This window comes from Benincasa hispida, unplaced genomic scaffold, assembly GCF_027475165.1.
Source record: "Benincasa hispida cultivar pf3 unplaced genomic scaffold, pf3_genome.v1.1 HicScf1618, whole genome shotgun sequence".
In the NCBI taxonomy this organism is placed as follows: domain Eukaryota; kingdom Viridiplantae; phylum Streptophyta; class Magnoliopsida; order Cucurbitales; family Cucurbitaceae; genus Benincasa; species Benincasa hispida.
Window position 1 is genome coordinate 1 of NW_028325985.1, and position 27781 is coordinate 27781.

At 30.1% G+C, this 27781-nt stretch overlaps 1 long non-coding RNA gene across 1 annotated transcript; it reads right to left on the minus strand.

Annotated features, from left to right (window-relative positions):
- Positions 1-4974: 4974 nt before the first annotated feature.
- Positions 4975-5541, minus strand: LOC150030829 (uncharacterized). The gene is made up of 3 exons (XR_016526474.1): positions 5289-5541; positions 5145-5206; positions 4975-5054 (listed from the first exon to the last, which is right to left on the minus strand). It is a non-coding gene; the product is annotated as an uncharacterized LOC150030829 (long non-coding RNA).
- Positions 5542-27781: the final 22240 nt, after the last annotated feature.

Consider the following 27781-nt stretch of genomic DNA (forward strand, 5'->3'; position numbering starts at 1 on the left):
GTTAGTGTATAAAAAAAAGTAACAAACCGATATATCATATAAAGTGAAATTAAAGAATGACACACAATCCATAGTTAATTAGAATATAACATGTACCAAATAATAATAGGATCATATATCATAACATACGTTGAGGAAGTTATCTACAGCTTTTTTTTTTTTTTCCCAAAAAGAAAAGTATGTGAACAAGAAATGTGTTAATTATTTATGTGCAAAACTAGCAAACTGATCCATACCTGAGATGATTAAGAGAGAGTAGGGAGTGATTAAAATTGTCCAAATCACTTTCGTCATTTTCAAAATCACTCTCGTCATTTTGAAAATCCCCCGAAACAAAAAAGAATTGAAAGTGATCTTGAAACAAAATATTTTGAAAACAAATTTGAAGAGACTTGTCAGAAAATATTTTGAAAATAGTTTAGGAATGTTTTCTTTAAAATGATAAATAAACGAAGAGGAATAATATTTTAAATTTGGCATCTTGAAAGAAAAAATTGAAGTGAAAATAACTTTTTTTAAAATTTCAGGAAAAATATCTTTTTGGTCCCTATGGATCTAATTTCTATTCGACTCTCAAGTTTAAAAGATGTTACACATTTAATTCTTAAATTTTGAATTTAGTTTCAATTTAATCCCGTGTCAAAATGTTACAATTTTACCCTTAAGGTTTGAACTTTATTTCAATTTGGTCCCCAGCTCTCAAGCTTTTACACGTTCAATTTCAATATTTCATTAAATACTCACTCCCAATCATTGGTCACTGTCTCTTAATTAATTTGAAATAACTATGGAGTGAAATTTTAAATATGGTGAAAAATAGTGAAGCTTAATTGATTATAATTATATTAATAATTTTAAATTTATGTTATACGAAGACACTATGGACAACAAAATGAGTATTTAGTAAAAGATCGTGGTTAAAAGTAAAGATCTTGAAATATAGAAACCAAATCGAAACAAACTCAAATGTCAAGGGTAAAATTGTTATATTTAGAAACCTAGAGACACAATTGAAACCAAACCCAAAACTTTATGACTAAATGTGGAACATTTTGAAACATGGGGACCAAATAGAAACTAGACCCAACACATAGAGACCAAAAGAATATTTTTCCTAAAATTTTTAGCAGAATTTTTTAACACAAGAAGTTAAAGAGAAAAAGGTTTGAGAAAAAAGTTTGAAAAGATAATTTGAAGGGGACTTTTTGAAATAAAAGGAAGAAAAACGTTTGAGAAAATGTTTTGGTAAGAAAATTTTGAAACTTTTAAAGAAACAACTTCTTCCAAAACTTGAGAAAATATTTTGACTAAGAGTTTTTACAAGACTTGCAAAACTTGAGCAAATTCCAGAATATATTGAAAAAAGAAGAATGAAATAGAAAAAAACCTGATGTAGCAGAAGTTGAGAATTGGGGTTGTTTGTGCATGAATCCCACCTTGGTCCAAAAAGCCCAATAATATTTAATCTGAAATTAGAAAACCCTAAAAGTAATTAGAATCATAATAAACAAGGTCTAGTAATTTCGTGCACATAATTAGGCACACTTCATACAAACCTAGATTAGATATACGTGATGTTCCTTAATTTGTTCTGCAATTTGGCTTCCACAAAGTATGCCTAATTAGAGAATTAGTTCCACATTAGAAAACTAATTAGTCCATAATTAAAAAGTAATTGAGGAATAAAATTAAAAACTAACCATTTCTCACTCAAATTGCTAGCTTCTAGATGATGATCATGGAGATGTAAAAAAGGCCAATAGAAAAAACCCTAAACCACAAGGAAGAATAAAACTAACCAGAAGATTAACAAAGAAGAAGAAGGTAATTAAAGCGATTAATTAACACTGACGAAGAAGAAAACTTGGTTACCTATTACCACCCTTCTCTTACCATACAAAAAGTGTTATCCAAAGTAGTCAACCAAGAAATGCATTAAATATTCCCTACAAAACTAACAAATTAATATTGTTTACAAAAATAATAAACAAAAACTAAAACTAAAGAGTAATAAATTAAAAGAGACATAAAGTCGATGAAATAGAAAAGAGAAAAAAATACATAAAACTTGAACAAACAACACAACATTAGAAAAGTAATGTACCTACAACGAACAAAATAAACTAAAACAACATCACATAAATGTCGATAAAAGAGGGACAATAAAGAGAGAGAGCGCAATAAAATTAACAATGGGTACAAAATAAAATAAAACTAAAAGAATGTCTCACAAAGAACAAATTAAACCAACCACCGTGAAAATAATTCAACATTTGGTGCAAAAATAAATAAAATAGGACCAAATAAGTATAATCATTTTTGCCACTTTTGTGGAATTTAATAGAGAAAGGGTCACAAAATTAGAACCCATAGTGCAAATAGAGGAAGAACAATGTATCAAAATAAATTCTAGAAGAAAAAATTGAACATTTCATTGAAAAGAAAAAAATAAGCTAAAAAAACAAAACCCCATGGTGCAGAAGTAGAAAAACAATTTACCAAAATAAATCCTATAAAATAAAAAATAAGTAAAAATCAAATTAAATTAGACTGCAGAGGATGAAGAAATAATTGAACCATCCATTAAAAAGGAAATTAATTCTAAAATATAACCAAATAAATAAATAAAATAAAAAAAGTAAAATAAAAACCACAAAAAAAACAAAACTAGAACTAAAGACAGAAAAATAATCTACAATCTGTCAAACAAAATCAAAACACCGAAGAAAAAAGAAAACATATAGGACAAGCAGTCGTCAAAATCTAATGTACCAAATACGAGGGAACTAAAACCATCACAAAATAGATAGAGAAAAAGAAGGTATAACTTTTTCACCCCAAATTATAAAGAAAATCTACATTTGATTTAAAACATAAATAAAATAAATGGCGCTTTCAAATATAGAAAAATGAAACAAAATATTTACAAATATAACAAATTTTCACTGTCTATCTGCGATGGACCGCGATAGATCGCGATAAACTAATATCTGTCAGATAATAGTCTATCGCGATCTATCACAGATAGACGGTGATATTTTGCTATTATTTGTTAATATTTTCAGCATCATTCTACATTTGATTTTAAAAAATAAATATAATTAATTTTGTTTTCAAATATACAAAAACCAACCAAAGTATTTACGAATATAGCAAAATTTCACTGTCTATCTATGTTAGATCGTGATAGACAGTCAGATAGTGGTCTATCGTGATCTAGCGCATATAGACTCTGATATTTTGCTATTACTTGTAAATATTATCCGCAGATTTGTCATTTAACCCTAAAATAAATGACACACAAAATACAATCAATAATAGAATTCAGCTCTGATAATAGAAAAATAAATCAACCCATCTCTTACCATCCAAGAAGTGTTATCCAAAGTAGTCAACAACAAGAAATGCATTAAATATTTTGTACAAAACTAACATACAAAAAGCAAAATAAACTAAAACAACTTCACATAAATGTCGATGAAAGAGAGACAACAAAGACAGAAGGCTAATAAAATCAAATCAAACGTACAAAAGAAAAAAATAAAACATGTAAGACAATATATAAAAGCATTCACCTAAAAATGACGTTAGTGTATAAAAAAAAAAAAAGTAACAAACCGATATATCATATAAAGTGAAATTAAAGAATGACACACAATCCATAGTTCATTAGAATATAACATATACCAAATAATAATAGGATCAAATATCATTACATACGTTGAGGAAATTATCTACAGCTTTTTTTTTTTTTTTCCTAAAAGAAAAGTAGTGAACAAGAAATGTGTTAAATATTTATGTGCAAAACTAGCAAATTGATCCATACCTGAGATGATTAAGAGGGAGAAGGGAGTGACTAAAATTGTCAAAATCACTTTCGTCATTTTCAAAATCACTCTCGCCATTTTGAAAATCGCTCGAAACAAAAAAAATTGAAAGTGATCTTGAAACAAAATATTTTGAAAACAAATTTGAAGAGATTTGTCAGAAAATATTTTGAAAATGGTTTAGGAATGTTTTCTTGAAAATGAGAAATAAACGAAGAGGAATAATATTTGAAATTTGGCATCTTGAAAGAAAAAATTGAAGTGAAAATATCTTTTTTTTAAATTTTGGGAAAAATATCTTTTTGGTCCCTATGGATCTAATTTCTATGTGATTCTCAAGTTTAAAAAATGTTACACATTTAATTCTTAAATTTTGAATTTAGTTTCAATTTAATCCCGTGTCAAAATGTTCCAATTTTACCCTTAAGATTTGAACTTTATTTCAATTTGGTCCCTAGCTCTCAAGCTTTACACGCTCAATTTCAATATTTCATTAAATACTCACTCCCAATCATTGGTCACTGTCTCTTAATTAATTTGAAATAACTATGGAGTAAAATTTTAAATATGGTGAAAAATAGTGAAGCTTAATTGATTATAATTATATTAATAATTTTAAATTTATGTTATACAAAGACACTATGGACAACAAAATGAGTATCTAGTAAAAGATCGTGGTTAAAAGTAAAGATCTTGAAATATAGAAACCAAATCGAAACAAACTCAAATGTCAAGGGTAAAATTGTTATATTTAGAAACCTAGAGACACAATTGAAACCAAACCCAAAACTTTATGACGAAATGTGGAACATTTTGTACATGGGGACCAAATAGAAACTAGACCCAACACATAGAGACCAAAAGAATATTTTTCCTAAAATTTTTAGCAGAATTTTTTAACACGAGAAGTTAAAGAGAAAAAGGTTTGAGAAAAAAGTTTGAAAAGATAATTTGAAGGGGACTATTTGAAATAAAAGGAAGAAAAACGTTTGAGAAAATGTTTTGGTAAGAAAATTTTGAAACTTTTAAAGAAACAACTTCTTCCAAAACTTGAGAAAATATTTTGACTAAGAGTTTTTACAAGACTTGCAAAACTTGAGCAAATTCCAGAATATATTGAAAAAAGAAGAATGAAATAGAAAAAAACCTGATGTAGCAGAAGTTGAGAATTGGGGTTTGTTTGTGCATGAATCCCACCTTGGTCCAAAAAGCCCAATAATATTTAATCTGAAATTAGAAAACCCTAAAAGTAATTAGAATCATAATAAACAAGGTCTAGTAATTTCGTGCACATAATTAGGCACACTTCATACAAACCTAGATTAGATATATGTGATGTTCCTTAATTTGTTCTGCAATTTGGCTTCCACAAAGTATGCCTAATTAGAGAATTAGTTCCACATTAGAAAACTAATTAGTCCATAATTAAAAAGTAATTGAGGAATAAAATTAAAAACTAACCATTTCTCACTCAAATTGCTAGCTTCTAGATGATGATCATGGAGATGTAAAAAAGGCCAATAGAAAAAACATTAAACCACAAGGAAGAATAAAACTAACCAGAAGATTAACAAAGAAGAAGAAGGTAATTAAAGCGATTAATTAACACTGACGAAGAAGAAGAAGAAGAAGAAGAAGAAAACTTGGTTACCTATTACCACCCTTCTCTTACCATACAAAAAGTGTTATCCAAAGTAGTCAACCAATAAATGCATTAAATATTCCCTACAAAACTAACAAATTAATATTGTTTACAAAAATAATATACAAAAACTAAAACTAAAGAGTAATAAATTAAAAGAGACATAACGTCGATGAAATAGAAAAGAGAAAAAAATACATAAAACTTGAACAAACAACACAACATTAGAAAAGTAATGTACCTACAACGAACAAAATAAAATAAAACAACATCACATAAATGTCGATAAAAGAGGGACAATAAAGAGAGAGAGCGCAATAAAATTAACAATGGGTACAAAATAAAATAAAACTAAAAGAATGTCTCACAAAGAACAAATTAAACCAACCACCGTGAAAATAATTCAACATTTGGTGCAAAAATAAATAAAATAGACCAAATTTACCAAATAAGTATAATCAATTTTGAAACTTTTCATTTTTGAAACTTTTGTGGAATTTAATAGAGAAAGGGTCACACAATTAGAACCCATAGTGCAAATAGAGTAAAACAATGTATCAAAATAATCTATAAGAAAAAATTGAACATTTCATTGAAAAGAAAAAAATAAGCTAAAAAAAAAAAAAAACTCATGGTGCAAAAGTAGAAAAACAATTTACCAAATAAAACCCTATAAAATAAAAAATAAGTAAAAATTAAATTAAATTAGACTGCACAGGATGAAGAAATAATTGAACCATCCATTAAAAAGAAAAATTAATTCTAAAATATAACCAAATAAATAAATAAAATAAATAATGTCAAAAAAGGGAAAATAAAAACCACAAAAAGCAAAACAAGACACTAAAGACAGAAAAATAATCGACAAACTGTCAAACAAAATCAACACCCGAAGAAAAAAGAAAACATATAGGACAAGCAGTCGTCAAAATCTAATGTACCAAATACGATGGAACTAAAACCGTCACAAAATATATAGAGAAAAAGAACCTATAACTTTTTCACCCCAAATTATAAAGAAAATCTACATTTGATTTAAAACATAATTAAAATAAATGGCGTTTCCAAATATAGAAAAATGAAACAAAATATTTACAAATATAACTAATTTTCACTGTCTATCTGCGATAGACCGCGATAGATCGCGATAAACTAATATCTGTCAGATAATAGTCTATCGCGATCTATCACAGATAGACGGTGATATTTTGCTATTATTTTTTAATATTTTCAGCATAATTCTACATTTGATTTTAAAAAATAAATATAATTAATTTTGTTTTCAAATATACAAAAACCAACCAAAGTATTTACGAATATAGCAAAATTTCACTGTCTATCTATGTTAGATCGTGATAGACCAGTATTTGTCAGATAGTGGTCTATCGTGATCTAGCGCATATAGACTCTGATATTTTGCTATTACTTGTAAATATTATCAGCAGATTTGTCATTTAACCCTAAAATAAATGACACACAAAATACAATCAATAATAGAATTCAGCTCTGATAATAGAAAAATAAATCAACCCATCTCTTACCATCCAAGAAGTGTTATCCAAAGTAGTCAACAACAAGAAATGCATTAAATATTTTGTACAAAACTAAAATACAAAAAGCAAAATAAACTAAAACAACTTCACATAAATGTCGATGAAAGAGAGACAACAAAGACAGAAGGCTAATAAAATCAAATCAAACGTACAAAAGAAAAAAAATAAAACATGTAAGACAATATATAAAAGCATTCACCTAAAAATGACGTTAGTGTATAAAAAAAAAAGTAACAAACCGATATATCGTATAAAGTGAAATTAAAGAATGACACACAATCCATAGTTCATTAGAATATAACATGTACCAAATAATAATAGGATCAAATATCATAACATACGTTGAGGAAGTTATCTACAGCTTTTTTTTTTTCCCTAAAAGAAAAGTAGTGAACAAGAAATGTGTTAAATATTTATGTGCAAAACTAGCAAACTGATCCATACCTGAGATGATTAAGAGAGAGTAGGGAGTGATTAAAATTGTCCAAATCACTTTCGTCATTTTCAAAATCACTCTCGTCATTTTGAAAATCCCTCGAAACAAAAAAGAATTGAAAGTGATCTTGAAACAAAATATTTTGAAAACAAATTTGAAGAGACTTGTCAGAAAATATTTTGAAAATAGTTTAGGAATGTTTTCTTTAAAATGAGAAATAAACGAAGAGGAATAATATTTTAAATTTGGCATCTTGAAAGAAAAAATTGAAGTGAGAATAACTTTTTTTTAAATTTTGGGAAAAATATCTTTTTGGTCCCTATGGATCTAATTTCTATTCGACTCTCAAGTTTAAAAGATGTTACACATTTAATTCTTAAATTTTGAATTTAGTTTCAATTTAATCCCGTGTCAAAATGTTACAATTTTACCCTTAATGTTTGAACTTTATTTCAATTTGGTCCCCAGCTCTCAAGCTTTTACACGTTCAATTTCAATATTTCATTAAATACTCACTCCCAATCATTGGTCACTGTCTCTTAATTAATTTGAAATAACTATGGAGTGAAATTTTAAATATGGTGAAAAATAGTGAAGCTTAATTGATTATAATTATATTAATAATTTTAAATTTATGTTATACAAAGACACTATGGACAACAAAATGAGTATCTAGTAAAAGATCGTGGTTAAAAGTAAAGATCTTGAAATATAGAAACCAAATCGAAACAAACTCAAATGACAAGGGTAAAATTGTTATATTTAGAAACCTAGAGACACAATTGAAACCAAACCCAAAACTTTATGACGAAATGTGGAACATTTTGAAACATGGGGACCAAATAGAAACTAGACCCAACACATAGAGACCAAAAGAATATTTTTCCTAAAATTTTTAGCAGAATTTTTTAACACGAGAAGTTAAAGAGAAAAAGGTTTGAGAAAAAAGTTTGAAAAGATAATTTGAAGGGACTTTTTGAAATAAAAGGAAGAAAAACGTTTGAGAAAATGTTTTGGTAAGAAAATTTTGAAACTTTTAAAGAAACAACTTCTTCCAAAACTTGAGAAAATATTTTGACTAAGAACTTGCAAAACTTGAGCAAATTCCAGAATATATTGAAAAAAGAAGAATGAAATAGAAAAAAACCTGATGTAGCAGAAGTTGAGAATTGGGGTTTGTTTGTGCATGAATCCCACCTTGGTCCAAAAAGCCCAATAATATTTAATCTGAAATTAGAAAACCCTAAAAGTAATTAGAATCATAACAAACAAGGTCTAGTAATTTCGTGCACATAATTAGGCACACTTCACACAAACCTAGATTAGATATATGTGATGTTCCTTAATTTGTTCTGCAATTTGGCTTCCACAAAGTATGCCTAATTAGAGAATTAGTTCACATTAGAAAACTAATTAGTCCATAATTAAAAAGTAATTGAGGAATAAAATTAAAAACTAACCATTTCTCACTCAAATTGCTAGCTTCTAGATGATGATCATGAAGATGTAAAAAAGGCCAATAGAAAAAACCCTAAACCACAAGGAAGAATAAAACTAACCAGAAGATTAACAAAGAAGAAGAAGGTAATTAAAGCGATTAATTAACACTGACGAAGAAGAAGAAGAAGAAGAAGAAGAAGAAGAAGAAGAAGAAGAAGAAGAAGAAGAAAACTTGGTTACCTATTACCACCCTTCTCTTACCATACAAAAAGTGTTATCCAAAGTAGTCAACCAAGAAATGCATTAAATATTCCCTACAAAACTAACAAATTAATATTGTTTACAAAAATAATATACAAAAACTAAAACTAAAGAGTAATAAATTAAAAGAGACATAAAGTCGATGAAATAGAAAAGAGAAAAAATACATAAAACTTGAACAAACAACACAACATTAGAAAAGTAATGTACCTACAATGAACAAAATAAACTAAAACAACATCACATAAATGTCGATAAAAGAGGGACAATAAAGAGAGAGAGCGCAATAAAATTAACAATGGGTACAAAATAAAATAAAACTAAAAGAATGTCTCACAAAGAACAAATTAATAGCATTCTTTTCGCCATATTAACTTAGGTACCCCCCCTCTATCTTTATATCTCAATGAGAAGTATTTTCCAGGTAAAACAAAGTCAGAAAGTTTAGAATGGAAGTAGGAAGCCCAATGATCATGCAATAAGCTTCATCTTACTATCTGTTTTGCCCATTAAACCTCAGATCCAAAATCAGCAAAAGTGAATCAATTGTCCAGGTTAGCAACAACATCCACTTTTCCTATCTATTTGATTTGGTTTGATCCTTTACATGACATTTTCTACATTATTCCATGTTAAACTAGCAGTAAATACTAAATTGAAAAGGCTCAAGTTGTTAATTCTTTTACATACATTCTTAATATTCAAAACCAAAGACTCAACCAACCATCAAAAAGAAAGAAAAGGAGAAAAGTAAAGGTACAAATAAACAACCTTACATCATGCTTTGTGTGCTCTGTTATGACTGAAGAATTTATAAGTTATTTGTGTATTATGACACAAACCTTACATCATGACACCATGTGGAAAACTTTTCCGCCTACCTCGATGGTCATGTGGGGGATTTGGCTTCTTCAACTGCTAAACCTCTCTTCCAAGTTGATTAAACTGTTTTTTAATTATTGGCTTAAAGTCATCGCATGTCTGCTCCACTCTGCATATGGCCCATGTTACACACTTCCATTTCACTAAGATCCCTACGACATGGTTTGTAATGTGGGAAGAAACTTCAACATAACCCCACCCACCCACCACTACCTGCATATGGCCCATGTAGGGGCCGGGTTTCTTCTCGGTTATCTGTCATTCAATCAAACACAGAACAAAAACCCCTACTATTTCATTCAGGCGAAAATCATCCTGGTGTGTAAAGCTTAGAAACAGAACGCATAGGGGAAATTTAATTTCAGAAAAGACCGAAAGGGAAAACACTAGGGTTCGTAATTTAAAACCCCTACTATTTCACATTCTCGATAATTTCTAATCCCCAAACAGAGGAAAATTTCATCTCTGAAAAAGGGAAAGGGACAGAAGAGAAAGCATACCTAATTAGAGAATTAGTTCAACATTAGATGATGATATGAAAAAACCCTAAATCACAAGAAAAAAGAAAATTAACCAGGGGAAGAAGAAGAAGAAGAGTCGGTTACCTGCTTTAATTGAAGAAGGAAGAAGAGGAGAAGAAGAAGAAGAAGAGTCGGCGGCTACCTGCTTTAATCGAAGAAGGAAGAAGAGGAACTTCTCTGCCTTTTATAAAGCCGGCCATATATCCGTTGCACTCTTCTGTAGTGCTGTGGTGATGTAATAATAATAATTTGATCCAATAAAACGGGTGGTCAAGTAATTTTAATTATTATTGACTTTGGTCAAAAACTTGTTCTTTTTTCAGTTCCGTTTTCAAAACTTCTTTTCAAATCAATAATAATATGAAAAATTTCCCTTACAATAGCCTCGTCACTTTTCAAGTTTACAATATTTTGGTCTATGTACAGTCAAAATATTTATTTTAGTCTTTAAATTTTTTAGTTTGTTCAATTTGATCTCTAAGCTTTCATAAATAATAATAATAAATAAATAAATTTGAAATTGGAAATTTATTCATTATCCAGCGGGAGCGAGAAAGTGGGAGAGAGCGAGAGCCACACCAGCGAGAAAACGGGAGAAAACGAGATTCTGAGAAGAGAGCTGCGCGATCGAAGAAAGAATCGGAGAGCGAGAAACCCAGCGAGCGATGCTAGCGAGATTGAGGCTGGCGAGAGTAGAGAGAGCGAGATCCCTGGAGAGAGCGAGATTGGAGGAAAATTGGATAGAGCGAGAATTGTAGCAAGGAAGTTGGAGAGAGCGAGAGTAAAGAGAGCTATTCTTAGCGAGACAGTAGGAAAGAGCGGAAGCGGGAGCGGGAGCGAGCGAGAGCGGGAGAGAGCGGGAGAGAGCGAGAGTGGGAGCGAGCGAGAGCGGGAGAGAGCGAGAGAGCGAGCGAGAGAGCTAGCGAGAGCGGGAGAGAGCGAGAGAGCGAGCTAGAGCGAGAGAGAGCGAGCGAGAGCGAGAGCGGGAGAGAGCGAGCGAGAGCGCGGGCGGGAGCGAGCGAGGGAGCGGGAGCGGGAGCGAGAGCGAGAAAGCTGGAGAGAGCTGGAGAGAGCGAGACGGAAGAGAAAATTTGAGAGCGAGAGTGGAGAGAGCGGGATTTTCAGCAAGAAAAGCTCCAGAGTAAATTCCTAGCGAGAAAACGGGAGAGAGCGAGATTTTAAGAGCAGAGTGAGCGAGATTTGGACAGAAGCGCGAATTATGCGTTGAATTTGGCCACGATCTTATAGATTATACATGGAAAAACCCTAAAATTGAATACAAACAAAGAATGATGACGTAAGGGCAAACATTAGCCAATTGGCAAAACGATAAGTGTGTAAAAGATGGAACATATATATAGCAAATTTCAAAAAATTAAAATAATATATAAAAATATGTGCTGGAAAAATAAAATAAAAAAAATTAAAATTATATATTTACCTAATTTTTATAAAAAATTAAAATGAAAATAATAGGCAAATGTATATTAAAAAATTAAGTAAAAAGAAAAATTTTATTAGATGACCGATTGACCTTAAAGCTTAAGCTCCTAGGTGAAACTAATTTTAATATAAAAATACGTTAACACTTCCTAGAAATTTGAATATTAATTTGGGAGGAAATAACATTTAAAGAGTTTGAATACATGACTTTCTATTTTGATATCATTTTAAATAATCATCGATGGATCCAAAAGTTCAAATTCTTAAAAGTAAATTTAATATTATACAAATACTTTGACAAACTAAAATGCAATTAAAAAGAAGAATTGAAAAAAAAAATAGAAAATGAGATCAAAAGAGCATTATGTTTTTAACTGGAAATCAAGAAATAAATAAATAAATAATGGGTAAATTGATATTAAAAAAAAGAAATGAAAAGATGTCGCAGACATGGTACAAATATTGGACAACCTAAGAAACTAGGTCTAATTTAATGAAAGTAATGGGATGTGACACCTCAAAAACCCTAACAACTTTTTAATTAGTAACGAACACGAAATAACAACAAATAAATTATATAAATTAATTACAACTTAGTTCATGTCTACCTAAGAGAAAAGATAATAAATCAATGATAATGTAAAAATTTGATCTTTTGGTGTTTGTTTACTTGTGTTAAGCATCTATACTCACACATGGGGCCTACTTTCAAATCTGTAATAAAAAATGCAAACTGATTTACAAATGGAGTGTGCTCAATTCAATTGTGTCTAGAAATTATGTTGTATCGTTATGATTATTGTCCCAGAGGAAAAAATATGAATTTTGACACTTTTACTGATACCATTACCGTTTGACCTTCAGAGCTAACCATAACAGTAACAAGATAAAAAAAAAAATGCAATTACATTTGCTATTCATACTCATTACAATTAATTCATCAATGAAATTTTATCACGATTTGGTAAATATCGTATGAGTCTAACTTAATGAAATTTAAAGTTCAACGTGATAATTTGGAATAAATTTTGAATTTTTCAATGCTCTTCCTTAGGGATGTCCATTTACCCCGCGAGGTCCACGCCCTGAACGGGATGGAAAATCCCGATTAGATGAGGAATGGGATAATTATTTCCCCATTGGCTAAACGGAGACGGGGATGGGATATTCCCCGTCCTCGTCCCCGACCTCGTTCCCACCCCGGTTTCCTGCCCCACCCCAATGAATATATTATATAATTATATTTATATAATAATAATTACTTCTTCTTCTTGTTGTTGTTGTTAACTCATATTCTGTTTACATAAATAGAGTTTATAATAATAATTATTATTATAAATATTATACTAGTTATTATTATTATTATTTTATCTATATAGTTTTTACAAAAATTCTGGTATTAAAAGTTAGTTATTTTCTAACATTTCAACCTTTTCGTACTTTAATACATTTCTAAATTGTTTTAACATTTAAGACTTTCTATCTTAAGCCATAAATGTTGTAGTATTTAAATGAAAAGTTTGACTATGATATTATAATATTTAAATTTTAACTTTTAGAAATTATAGGAATAAACTATATTTTTACACATAGTATTATCTTTATAATGAATGTTTATTTTAAAATAGTTTATGAATGTTTATTTTAAAAAGAGAAATAAACGAAGATGAATAATATTTTAAATTTGAGATTTTGAAAGGAAAAAATTTAAGTGAAATAACTTTTTTTTTTAAATTTGGGAAAAAATATCTTTTTGGTCCCTATGGATCTAATTTCTATTTGATTCTCAAGTTTAAAAATGTTACATATTTAATTCTTAAATTTTGAATTTACTTTCAATTTAATCCGTGTCAAAATGTTACAATTTTACCCTTAAGATTTGAGTTTTATTTCAATTTGGTCCCTAGCTCTCAAGCTTTTACACGTTCAATTTCAATATTTCATTAAATACTCACTCTCAATCATTGGTCACTTCCTCTTAATTAATTTGAAATAACTATGAAGTGAAATTTTAAATATGATGAAAAATAGTGAAACTTAATTAATAATTATATTAACTGTTTTAAATTTATTTTATACACAGACATTATAGATAAAAAAAATGAGTATTTAGTAAAAGATCGAGGTTAAAAGTAAAAATCTTGAAATCTAGGAACCAAATTGAAACAAAATCAAATGTCAAGGGTAAAATTGTTATATTTTGAAACGTAGAGACTAAATTGAAACCAGACCCAAAACTTTTAGGACTAAATGTTGAACATTTTGAAACATGGAAACCAAATAGAAACTAGACCCAAAACATAGAGACCAAATTATTAAAAAAAATATTGGAATGAAATAAAAATAAAATCAATATATGTATAAATAATTGTGTTATAAGTAATAAAAAATATATTTTACAATTAATAATAAATTCGGGTTGGTTTAGGTTATATTAGGTGAAATCATGAACTAACCCAACCCATAAAATTTTCATTTATTTGAATCCAACCTAACCCAAATGAGTTGATAACCCAACCTAAACCGCATGGGTTGGGTTGGGTCGATCAATTTTTTCAGGTCATCGAGTTTTTTGAACACCCCTTGTAACGACCGGATCCTTACACATTATGATCTGACCGCTACGACATGCATACTTAAGACTTTTCTATCATGAGATGAGTTTTGGTGAAAATTTCAAAGAACATATCTAAATTTTATTAATTAGATAGAAAATCTATATAAAAAGTTTATTTATTAAAACACCAGGATCCGTAAAACATTAGCGTGGTGGTACAAAATGCATGTGCCTATAATAGTGAGTTTGATGGTTGGCCATTTGAGGGATGTCCAATTCTGCCATCTACGCTGTGTCCTTACCTAAAAAGTCTGTAAAAAATATAGGATGAGTATATAATATACCCAGTAAGTAGTTCTCACGTAGGGTAGTGACCAAATACACAATCACAAGCAACATGTCATGAAAATATATGATTGGGACCGAAAACATATAATAACATGTGGTGGTCGGTTATGCTTCCAACATAAATCTCTCCGCCCTGATAGAAAGATGAGGACCTAAGTGAAAACTAACCCATCTGATGATTAGCAGGTCATGCAGTCAGTACGGCCAGAGTCGCATCCAACATCAACCATTAGCATAAACGTAATATTGGACTAGAGGGGTGCAACCATACATACCCTGCTAGTCCCTAGCATAAACATAACGTAAGATTAGGCCTGGAGGGGTGCAACCATACATGCCCTGCCAGCCCTGGAAGCATAAATTTCTCTGCCCTGATAGGAAGATTAGGACTTAAGCGGAAACTAACCCATCTGATGATTAGCGGATCATGCAGTCAGTAGGGCCAGAGTCGCATCCAACATCAATCATTAACATAAACGTAAGATTAGATTGGAAGCATAACTTACACCTAATTAAAACTTGATTTTAACGTAATCGTGAACAAACATAATGCATGGGGTCCCTTGTAGAGAAACGTGTTCTAAATATGTAATGCAATATAACAATTAACATAACCATGCAACATAATAAAGGTACACTACCATTGGTAGTACATTTAAAGAGAGGGTAAGATAAACTACTTACCTTGACTGTGATCTAATTATTCCTTATTATTCTTTATGATTTGATCAGTAGAGTTTTCCTTTCTTAAACTAGAAGGAAATTTGGGCAGCACCTTACCCGAGCTTTTGTCTTTTAGCCTCACAGAACTTCCTCACTCACACTTACTCTTTCACACGATTCTTTGTTACTGAGATTTGTTTGAGAATGGGTTAAATCTTCGGCAAAGGGTCCTATTTATAGTAGTTTTCAGCTCTTCTCAGTGTGACAAATCATCGTACAGGTGGCTTCTTTAAAATTACTTAGGGTTGAAGGATTCCTCTCAATAAGACACCTAATCTTGGCTAACGTTTGCCCTTACGTCATTATTCTTTGTTTGTATTCAATTTTAGGGTTTTTCCATGATAATCTATAAGATCGTGGCCAAATTCAACGCATAATTCACGCTTCTATCCAAATCTCACTCACTCTGCTCTTAGAATCTCGCTCTCTCTAATTTTCTCGCTAGGAATTCGCTCTGTCCACTCTCGCTTTGTCCAAATCTCGCTCCGTCCAAATCTCGCTCTCTCTAGCTTTCTGGCTGGGAATCCCGCTCTCTCCACTCTCGCTCTCAAATTTTCTCTTCCGTCTCGCTCTCTCCAGCTTTCTCGCTACAATTCTCGCTTTCTCCGATTTTCCTTCAATCTCGCTTTCTCGAGGGATCTCACTCTCTCTACTCTCGCCAGCCTCAATCTCGCTAGCATCGCTCGCTGGGGTTTCTCGCTCTCCAATTCTCTCTTCGATCGCGCAACTCTCTTCTCAGACTCTCGCTCTCTCTAGGTTTCTCGCTGGTGTGGCTCTCGCTCTCTCGCACTTTCTCGCTGCAAATCTCGCTACAATTCTCGCTCTCTCCAATTTTCCTTCAATCTCGCTCTCTCCAGGAATCTCGCTCTCACTCTCGCTTTCTCCAATTTTCTCTTTAATCTCGCTCTCTCCAGGAATCTCGTTCTCTCCATTCTCGCTTTCTCCAATTTTCTCTTATTTATTTATTTATTTATTTATCATTGAATTAGAGTCTCGCTCTCTCCACCTTCGTTCTTTCTAATTTTCTTTTATTTTTATTTATTTATTTATTATTATTATTATTCTTTTTAATTGTTTCTCTGCTTCCTAAATTAAGGTTAGGGTATTTATATTTATCATCCAATAAATTTCAATATTTAATTTCCTGTAGTGTATGCGTACAAATCTGAGTTGTTACACCCCTAGTTGCAAATATATTAATCAAGCCCAAAGTAAGATATTAAACCATGCAAAAGAATTTATTGATATAGTAAAATTTAGATCCAACTCTTGGTGTCTATCAATGATGGATCTTGTCACGGATAGAATGATAGAAATTATCACTTATTAATTTTACTATATTTACAATTCTTTTAAAATGTTGTTATACACTAATTATTAGTCCTAATGGTGTTACTCAATGCAATTACCTTTTTAAAGATCCAACTTAATTGTTCAAATTGTAAGTTTCTTTTAACTCATGAGTCCAATCCAATTCAACTATGAAACATTTGGGTTGGTTCAAGTTACTCGAAAAATTTATTAAAATTTTTGTTTTAAAAAGAAATAGATGTTAATAGGTAAAAAGTCTATTTAATTTTTCTTACCTACTGAATTAAATTTAGCAATTCAATTTCAATTTTTATTATCAAATTTTATTTCCATCTTAAAAAAGTATTTTTTTTTGAAGAGTTGCTGAAAATAAATAAACAAAAAAACTATAAATTAAATAACATTAAGATATATATATATATATATTTTAAAATTAATATTAAGTTTGGTTAGTTAAGATTAATTATTCTAATTGAACTATAACCAACATAATCTATAGAGTTTTCATTTATTTTAACAAATAAGTTTAAAACCCAAATTAGATTGAGTTGATTTGGATTATTTGAATGTTAGAATTTTTTGAACACCGGTATAAGCCATGAAAAATTTTATGGGTTCTCGTATGCATTTGAGAGCAATAAGAATGTTTTAGGAGATTGAAGAGACGGAATTGAAATCGAGGTGGATAACAACAAAAATATGGTAAATACTTCTCGTCCCCGAATTTTGGATCTAATTTCTATTTGGTTTTTAGGCTTCAAAATATTACTCTTTAAATTTTGATTTTAGTTTCGAATGTTATAATTTTATCTTTGAGATTTGAATCTTGTTTCAATTTGGTATCTGATTTTATATTTTTAACATTGATTTTTATTAGACGCTCACTTTCGATCATTGAAGTTAATGTCTATTAATTAATTATAAATCGTTTAATTATTTTAAATTTATTAACATATATTAATAATAAAGATGAAAATTAGTATTTAAAAAAAATTAAGGTTAGAAATATAAATTTTAAAATTTAGGAACAAAATTAAAATAAATATTTTTTTTCATATAATAAAATATGCAAAAGGAAACAAAAACGTAAATTAATAAATAGTTGGGGGCACTTGGAGTTGGAGGAACCCACTCGAATCACTGACTCCAACTCCACTCAATATTCTCTCTCATGTAACCGCCTGAGGTGTTTTATTGGATGGCTTTAGGGGTGAAAAAAAGGGAAAAAATAGAAGGGGGAGAAAATAAATAAATAATAATTTTAAAAAGGGGATAATTACAATAATAATAAACTATGTTTCAACAAAATCAGTAAAGGATGTGAAATAAAATAAAGAAAAATGAGATGAGGCTTTCTTTTTTTCATCGTTAGACAATTTTTTTTAATAATTTGATGTTATTTTCTTTATTTTTCTTAGTTGTGTTTAGAGGTCCTAAGCAAAAGGGTTTTTTATCTACTTGTTTATTTTACAGATTTAATGAATTCATTTGAAATAATTATCTTTGTTTCAATAAATATTTTATTTTATTGGTCAGAATGTTTTAAATGTAAATATGCATATAAGAGTAACGACTCTTGTCAGAGTGAAAGGTCGGGTCGTTACACTAATGTTTTCATAAAAAAAATCAGAAAAAAAAGTTAGGGCAAGGTAATAATAATCGATTTTTTTCTCTTTTTTAATTTAAAAAAAAAAACTGTCAACTTTTTGTTGATATTGTTAAGTAAATACATAGATATACTAGGGATATAAATGAAAAGAAATTTCTTCATCTCAACTACAAATATCCAATTAGTCATTTTTGCAAATACTTCAATAGTTGTATTTTTCATTAGCAAAATTTTTGTTGTTACTATACATCACAATTTTTCTTAAAGATACTTGTACATTAATTTTAGTAACATTTTAACCACTAAACTTTAATATCTAATAATTTAGACAATGTACTTTCAAAAATTCCAAATTTAATCCATGATTTTTTCTTCGACCAAAATGTTGAAGATTTGAATTCTCTACCTATGATAAGGAAATAAATGACAATGACAAGAGCTAGAGCTAAAAGTCTTGTTGAAGCATTAAATGTTTACATCCAAAGTAAGTTTTCAAATTATGCCGAAGAGTTGTAATCTTTTAAGTTTAAGGCCACCTAAGAGATGCTGTGAAAATGAAAATCTAAATTCATCCACATCCTTAATGCCTTATGTACCGACTTAATTTCATGTATTTACATTTATAAACGACCATGTATAGAGTTGAAGAGTTTTTTGTTGGACCTCGATTATATAGGTGAAAGGTTGTGTTCTTTCATAGTGACATTTCATTTAGTTTAAATTGTTTTGTATTTTTCACATTTGAAGTAGAATTGAAATTAGAATGATTTTATTATAGAGTTTAGTTTCTCAAGCTTTTATGCTTTTTTTTGTATTCTTGTGTTTAGAATGCCTAAAACTTTCAACCTAGTTTGATCAATTAGATTGGGGAGACTTCCAAAATCTTGAAGATAAATAAGTTCTCCTTTCTTTCTTATCTTTAATCAAACTTTCCAAGCCAAATTTATTTAACATTCTTGGGATTGATTATCAATTCATTATTCAGGGTTATTCTTATTATTGTTTTAGGGACCACCTTGAATAAATGAAGTTCTCAAACATAATTGAGATAGTTCAGTCATGTATCTATGATCAAAATGTTAGAACTTCAAGAGTTTAAATACTATTTTGGTCCTTATATTTTTACTTTTGTTCATCTTAATCCTTGTAATTTTAAAATGTTCATTTTGGTTTCTATACTTTCAACTTTGTTTCATTTTGGTCCATGTATTTTTAAAATGTTCACTTTGGTCTTTGTGCTTTCAAATTTTGTTCTTTTTTATCCTTGAACTTCTTAAAAGTAACCATTTTCACCCCTTAAAAATAAACTAAAAATGGAAATGAATGGACCAAAATGGTCACTTTTTAAAAGTACAAAGACCAAAATGAATATTTTCAAAGCATCAAAATGAATCAAGGTTGAAAGCAAATGGAATAAAATAAATAAGCACTAAAAGTACAAAAACCAAAATAATATTTAAATCCCTTCAAACTACCCTTTTAAACTATTAAAAGAAATGGCAAAATAGTCAATGATGCGAATAATCTAAAGCCCAAAATCAAGGAATTTTCTTCCGGGCTATACATTTCGGCCCAAGAGGCCCAAAATTTGTGGGGATGTTTGGTTTCTTACTTGGATAAACCAGTTCTTTTGTTTTCTTTCTAATTTCATTTTTTTATTTTTTTAATTGACTTTAGTTTTTCTTTCCTTTCCTTTTTTCTTTTTACTTTTTAGAATGCTTTTGAAATCTAAATTTTAAATACAATAACAAGTTTTTTTTTTTCCTTTTTTAAAAGATGGCTGTGAAATCATATTAGAAGGTAATGGGCATGTTTTTAGAAACAAAAATTTTATAAGTATGTTTCCTATTTTATAGGCGAGCTTAGATTGTAATTTTTTATCTTTCACTTATAGTTTTGTGGTTATATTTTTTTTGTGTTTTCATCTGAGACTATAAGGTCCTCTTCTGTTTATTGTAATACGATATAAAATCATAGTCTCGTATGTAGAATTATTGATAAATTTTCACCAATATTAATTACATAGTCGACATTGCAACATTTAAAAGCAAATTAAAAGGCACATTTTGTTGGTGCATTCTTATTTGTGTATATGATTTCAAAAGTGTAATCGTTGAGTCTTCAATGTTGATTTTTTTTTTTACAATCTAGTTCGACAAATGGCTAAATCACAAGTTCCTTCAACTTCATTCATTTACTCATAATTCATGTAGAAGTTGTGTTTAATTCATCTGATTTCACTTTTTTCAACCGACATTAAAGCCCAAAATTCTTGTAGTGCTTGGGACGTTTTAGTTATGTCACAAATTTTAATAATATTTTTTTTAAAAAAATATTGCAATGCAACTTAATCGTACTATATACTAAAAATGTTTATAAAATCCATCATATCCACTACAACAAAATAATAGTAATAATAATAATAAAAGTCTACAATTAGTGATCTCAAGAAGAAAAAAAAGTCCGGCATATAGTCATCACCTAATTGGTGATCTTGAAAAGAAAAATGTTAATATAGTCATCACCAACAAACTCCAATTTAGTCCTACACACATAATTATATATCAAATTATTTTCAAACACAATTCACATATTCTCAAAAATTTCAAAAATTAAATATCAAACTTAAGCAAACTCACCATTTATATAAAATGATTAATCCATTTTATATTATGAGTCATAAGTTGGTTTAGATGATGAAAATGACAATTCAGATAATTTCAACCCTAATTATCACAATAAAAAAAAAAAACTCATCATATCACAATAAACATAAATTCTCAAACACTCCCCCTCCCCCTCTCAAAGCACCTAATAACAAACATATAACATCTTCCACAAGTAAAAAATCATACATATTTTGTAATTCTTTTTCTCTTCTCCCCTACCTCCCCCACCCCTATCCCACATTCACAACACCCCCCCTCCCCCCTCTTCCACATCACATTCACAACAACAAATATTTAAACATTAATTCTTTCTTCCCTCCCCCAACCACTTGTTCACAACAAGGAAAAGAATGAAATACCTGATCAATAGTTATCACATAATAACAATTATAAACATATTTTGCAATTGTTCTTTTATTCTCCCCCCTCCCGCCCCACGTAGATATTTATTTACTCCCCCATCCCCAAACCACTTTTTTCACAACAACAAAACATAAATATTGTTCCCTTCCCCCAACACAGACAAAATATTCAAAACTACATCACCAATCACAATCAATTGATGAAATCACTACACTAATTTGACTACTATGAACATAAGTGAAGTAATGCAATTACCTTAGTAATAGAAGAACATACTTCAGTGATTCTTTCTAAAAATTCATTCATTTGACTAAATTTTCTCTCGTATTTTTGATGTTAGACTTTCTAACGCTTCTTCTACAGCAGCTCTATTTCTTTCATTCTCTCGATGTTCACTCTCCATATGTTCTTCTGTCTTTGCAAGGCGTGCCTCTAGTGATTGGACATAATCTTGTCAGTAGTATAAGGATAAAGGAGAGATACCTTATCCTGGTGACACTACGGATATGGCCAGCTTTGTAAATAGTTGCAAATGTTGTAACGTGCTACAGATGGTCTGATCCTGACCATTCATGTGGAAACATGCGAGCGGGGGTATCCTATACAAAGAGTTTATATAAGACTGGACCACGAGATGATTAGTCTCTTTATATAACGCCATTGATAATTGAGACTTACATTTCACTAACATGACCATAGGTGACATGACCTTAATCCTGAGTGTTTTGAGAAGGAGCCTATGAGGGCGGTCCTTTGATTAGTATGGGTGAGAGTGGCCAGATTGCCAACTCAACAAACTTACCTTTTTAGGGATTTGTCTGATTGGGGAGTTGAGAACTCAGTTACACAAAACAGAATTCACTTCTTCCCCAAAGCAGGGGTAAGTAGATAGATTACACCCTTAAAGGCTGATTCTGAGTCTTGAACATAGTGGCCACATCCTCTCTTTGGAATAGAGGACTCAGTCATAGTAGGACTATGACTTAATGTTCATTAGAGGAATCAGTGGTACTGAAGGAGTTAGATGTAACTAACAGTAAATTGGCCTAGCTGTACTTACGAGCGATTTGTGAAGGGTTATCGCACTATTGATTGGTTAATATGGACACATAAATATATATGTAGTGAGAAAAGTGTAGCTGTCGGTCTTTATGGAGTGCCCGACAGTTAACGGATGGTGAATCTCGTGACTAAAGAGTTTAGTCAGCTATTCACGTATCGTTAGAGCTTCGAGCTACAGGTCCATAAGGTCCTCTTAGTAGCTCAATGGGTTCAAGTTGAGAATCAGATTTTGGGGTTGATTTAAAGTGTTCAAATTAACAAGAAAAATTCAATTATATATAATATAATTGGTATGATGTATGAGATACATCAAGTGGAGGAATTAATGTAAATATGATTTACATTAAGTACACCATAAAATAGAAGAAGAACTATAGTTTGTATGTTTCATGAGATGAAATATTAAAATTATATGTTATAAATATAATATGGTAAGTCGGTTATCATATTTATTTATAATATATTAATTATATGATAATTAATTTTTTTTCTCTAATAACCGATTGAGTTGGAGGTTATTGAAAGTTTTATGGTAACCGTGAGATAAAAAGGAAAATTGTTTTCCTAAATCTAGTAGCTGCCTCATTTGAAAAGTTCTCACAGAGACAAGCTATCAAGTGAAAGAGTTTCACTAAACGATAGCGTTGACAAAGATAAACGATCGTGTAGAGTTGACTATACGATAGTCATCAGCTAATCGTTGCTACACGATTGAGTAGTATAGTTTATGCAATAGGCTGCCGTTTACTAAAGGATCGAACACATCGTCTATACGATAGACCAGCTTCTTATATCCCACTTGCTCGATCGTCTACTCAATTGTAGACCTACAGTCTCTTCCTCAAGTCAAGATCATATAGAGCCCATAACTCCTGGATTCTCACACCGAGAATACCAAGGTAACACTTGTGGTAGTGTGCTACTCTGTTCGTGAATCGAGTTTGATTCGATTGGGTTCGAGGAGCTGTTGGTTGTTCGTGTTGTTCGTGTGGTGATCGTTGCGTTCGAGTATTGCAGTTTGTGGACGCGTTGTAGACTGTTCAATGGATTCTTGAAGAATGGTTCTTCAAATGTATGCATCCTCTATCCCTTGTATCATCGTTTAACATGTTGTATTTTCTGTATATGCATGACCTGTTAGTTTTCTTTTTAGACTGTAATTGTTTTATGTTTAATCTTAATGGAATTTGGAACGATCCCTTCCGCTGCTCATGGAAATCTTCGTGTTTGATTTCCTTCAATTAGTCAATCAAACAAAAGATAATGAAGTTTAGAGTGTTCATAAGTACATACCTCATGTATGGATCTACTGCTTCACAATTGCTTAAGACATACCAATGAGCCTTTTGTAATTCATCACCTGATAGTTTTTTCATACGTGAACTACCAATTGGACATGCTTTTTGTGAAAATATAGGTAGATGTCCAATAGTTTTCGATGTATTATAGTCTATCGTATCATCATTCCGAACCGTATTATTGAATTTTGTTTCAATACCATGTAAGTACATTGAACAAATGCCAATGATTCATTCGCTATAAAGGCTTCTGCAATTGAACCTTCAGGACAAACTTTATTTCTTATATATTGTTTCAGTGTTCTCAAACTCCTACACGTGTGTGTATATTATGAAATGGTTTGATCAATTAACATACTTTAATGATTAATTAAAAATCTAAAAATAATCATACCTCTTAATTGGATACATCCAACTATAATTGACAAGTCCAACAAATTTGGCTTCCTTCGGTAAATGAACAACTAGATGAACCATAATATCAAAGAATAATATAAAAATATGTGCTGGAAAAATAAAAAAATTAAAATTATATATATTAACCTATTTTTTTAAAAAAAAAATAAAATGAAAATAATAGGCGAATGTATATTAAAAGATGAAGTAAAAAGAAAAATTTTATTGATGACCGATTGACCTAAAAGCTTAAGCTCCTAGGTAAAATTAATTTTAATATAATATAAATACACACTTCCTAGAAATTTGAATATTAATTTAGGAGGAGATAACATTTAAAAAGTTTGAATACATGACTTTCTATTCTAATATCATTTAAAATAATTATCGATTGATTCAAAAGTTTAAATTCTTAAAAGTAAATTTAATATTATACAAATACTTTGACAAACTAAAATGAAATTAAAAAGAAGAATTGAAAAAAAATAGAAAATGAGATCAAAAGAGCATTATGTTTTTAACTGGAAATAAATAATAAATAAATAAATAAATAATGGGTAAATTGATATTAAAAAAAAGGTAATGAAAAAATGTCGCAGACATGGTACAAATGTTGGACGCAACAACCTAAGAAACTATGTCTAATTTAATGAAAGTAATGGGATGTGACACCTCAAAAACCCTAACAACTTTTTAATTAGTAATGAACACGGAATAACAACGAATAAATTGTAGAAATTAATTACAACTTAGTTCATGTCTATCTAAGTGAAAAGGTAATAAATCAATGATAATGTGAAAAGTTGATCTTTTGGTGTGTGTTTACTTGTGTTAAGCGTCCATACTAACACATGGGGCCTACTTTCAAATCTGTAATAAAAAAATGTAAACTAATTTACAAATGGAGTGTGCTCAATTCAATTATATCTAGAAATTATGTTGTATCGTTACCGCTATCGTTATGATTATTGTTCCAGAGGAAAAAAAATATGAATTTTGACACTTTTACTGATACCATTACTGTTTGACCTTCAGAGCTAACAGTAATAGTAACAAGATAAAAAAAAAATGCAATTACATTTGCTATTCATACTCATTACAATTGATTCATCAATGAAATGTTATCACGATTTGGTAAATGTCGTATGAGTCTAACTTAATGAAATTTAAAGTTCAACGTGATAATTTGAAGTAAATTTTGAATTTTTCAATGCTCTTCCTTAGGGATATCCATTTACCCTGTGGGGCCCTCGCCTTGAACGGGACGAAAAATCCCCGATTAGACGGGGAATGGGATAATTTTTTTTCCGTTGGTTAAACGGGGACGGGGATGGGATATTCCTCGTCCTCGTCCCCGACCTCGTTCCCACCCCGGTTTCCTGTCCCGCCCCAATGAATATATTATATAATTATATTTATATAATAATAATTACTTCTTCTTGTGGTTGTTGTTGTTGTTAACTCATATTCTGTTTACATAAACAAAGTTTATAATAATACACTAGAAGAAATTCGGGCTTTAATGTCGATTGGCAACCGACATTAAAGATAGTGTTATTAGAGCCCTTTAATGTCAGGTTCCTTTAATGTCGGTTTTAAACCGACATTAAAGGACTTCAATAACACCAATAACATAGCCTCCAATGTCGGTTGCCACCGACATTAAAGACCTTTAATGTCATTTGCAACCGACATTAAAGGTTTTTAGTGATTAAAGCTTGTCGGTTGCAACCGACATTAAGGTTTCAGAGATGCAGACCTAACAGACTGAAGGTTTCGAAGGGTAACTAGCTACACATACTATCTCCCCCTATTCATTAGATTTTTAATATAAGGTTTAAAACGATTGGACATTCAATATGGTATTATTATCTATGTGATGTCGGTTACCCAAATGCAAAGGGTTTTTTGGCTCCATAAAGTGGCGAAAGATATCATCTTTCAGAGCGGCATGGAGGAGGTAATGCACCAACAACTCCATGAGAATTCTTTAACATGAAGCACTCTTCTGACATTGAAGCCCAAATCTATCCGTTTTATCAATTATTGTCCGTTTTTTAAAAGTTCCCTTGCCAAATCCATTTTTTGGGTAAAAAAGTATAACATGACACATCATCATCGAACAATATGGCTATGACATTTAATCCATAAATTCTACTATAGAATTATAATTTAAAAGGCGTACAATAATTCAAGCCTTGAAAACAAAAATTACAAGTAATACAAAGATTATGATTTTACAAGGGCAACAGAATCTTCCGTGTTAGGGCAACACAATTTTATTTGTCTACAAATTTGGGAGGGTTTGAGAGATTAAGAGATGTAATATACGTTGTTGAGATGGACTTCATTCTCAGGATTCTTCTTCTTCAACTCATCCAGCAACTACAGGAGAATTGGAAAGATTTAGAATTTAACTTCAACTTAACAAGTAATGTGCCTGAGATTAAGAATTTAACCTTAGGCAGACTCTGATCTAAGGAGAAAATTTAATATTATAACCATAACCACATTTATATAATCATATGAAAGGCCAAATGTTAATGAAACTTCAATCTATCACACATATTGAAATGTGCTATAGTGTGATCAGAATACAGAAAAAAGAAGTGCCAACTCATATGTAACAGTAACACAATCAAAATAACCACCCTTCTCTTACCATACAAAAAGTGTTATCCAAAGTAGTCAACCAAGAAATGCAATAAATATTCCCTACAAAACTAACAAATTAATATTGTTCACAAAAATAATATACAAAAACTAAAACTAAAGAGTAATAAATTAAAAGAGACATAAAGTCGATGAAATAGAAAAGAGAAAAAATACATAAAACATGAACAAACAACACAACATTAGAAAAGTAATGTACCTACAACGAACAAAACAAAACTAAAACAACATCACATAAATGTCGATAAAAGAGGGACAATAAAGAGAGAGAGCGCAATAAAATTAACAATAGGTACAAAATAAAATAAAACTAAAAGAATGTCTCACAAAGAACAAATTAAACCAACCACCGTGAAAATAATTCAACATTTGGTGCAAAAATAAATAAAATAGGACCAAATAAGTATAATCATTTTTGACACTTTTGTGGAATTTAATAGAGAAAGGGTCACAAAATTAGAACCCATAGTGCAAATAGAGGAAGAACAATGTATCAAAATAAATTCTAGAAGAAAAAATTGAACATTTCATTGAAAAGAAAAAAATAAGCTAAAAAAACAAAAACCCATAGTGCAAAAGTAGAAAAACAATTTACCAAAATAAATCCTATAAAATAAAAAATAAGTAAAAATCAAATTAAATTAGACTGCAGAGGATGAAGAAATAATTGAACCATCCAGTAAAAAGAAAAATTAATTCTAAAATATAACCAAATAAATAAATAAAATAAAAAAAGGAAAATAAAAACCACAAAAAAACAGAACTAG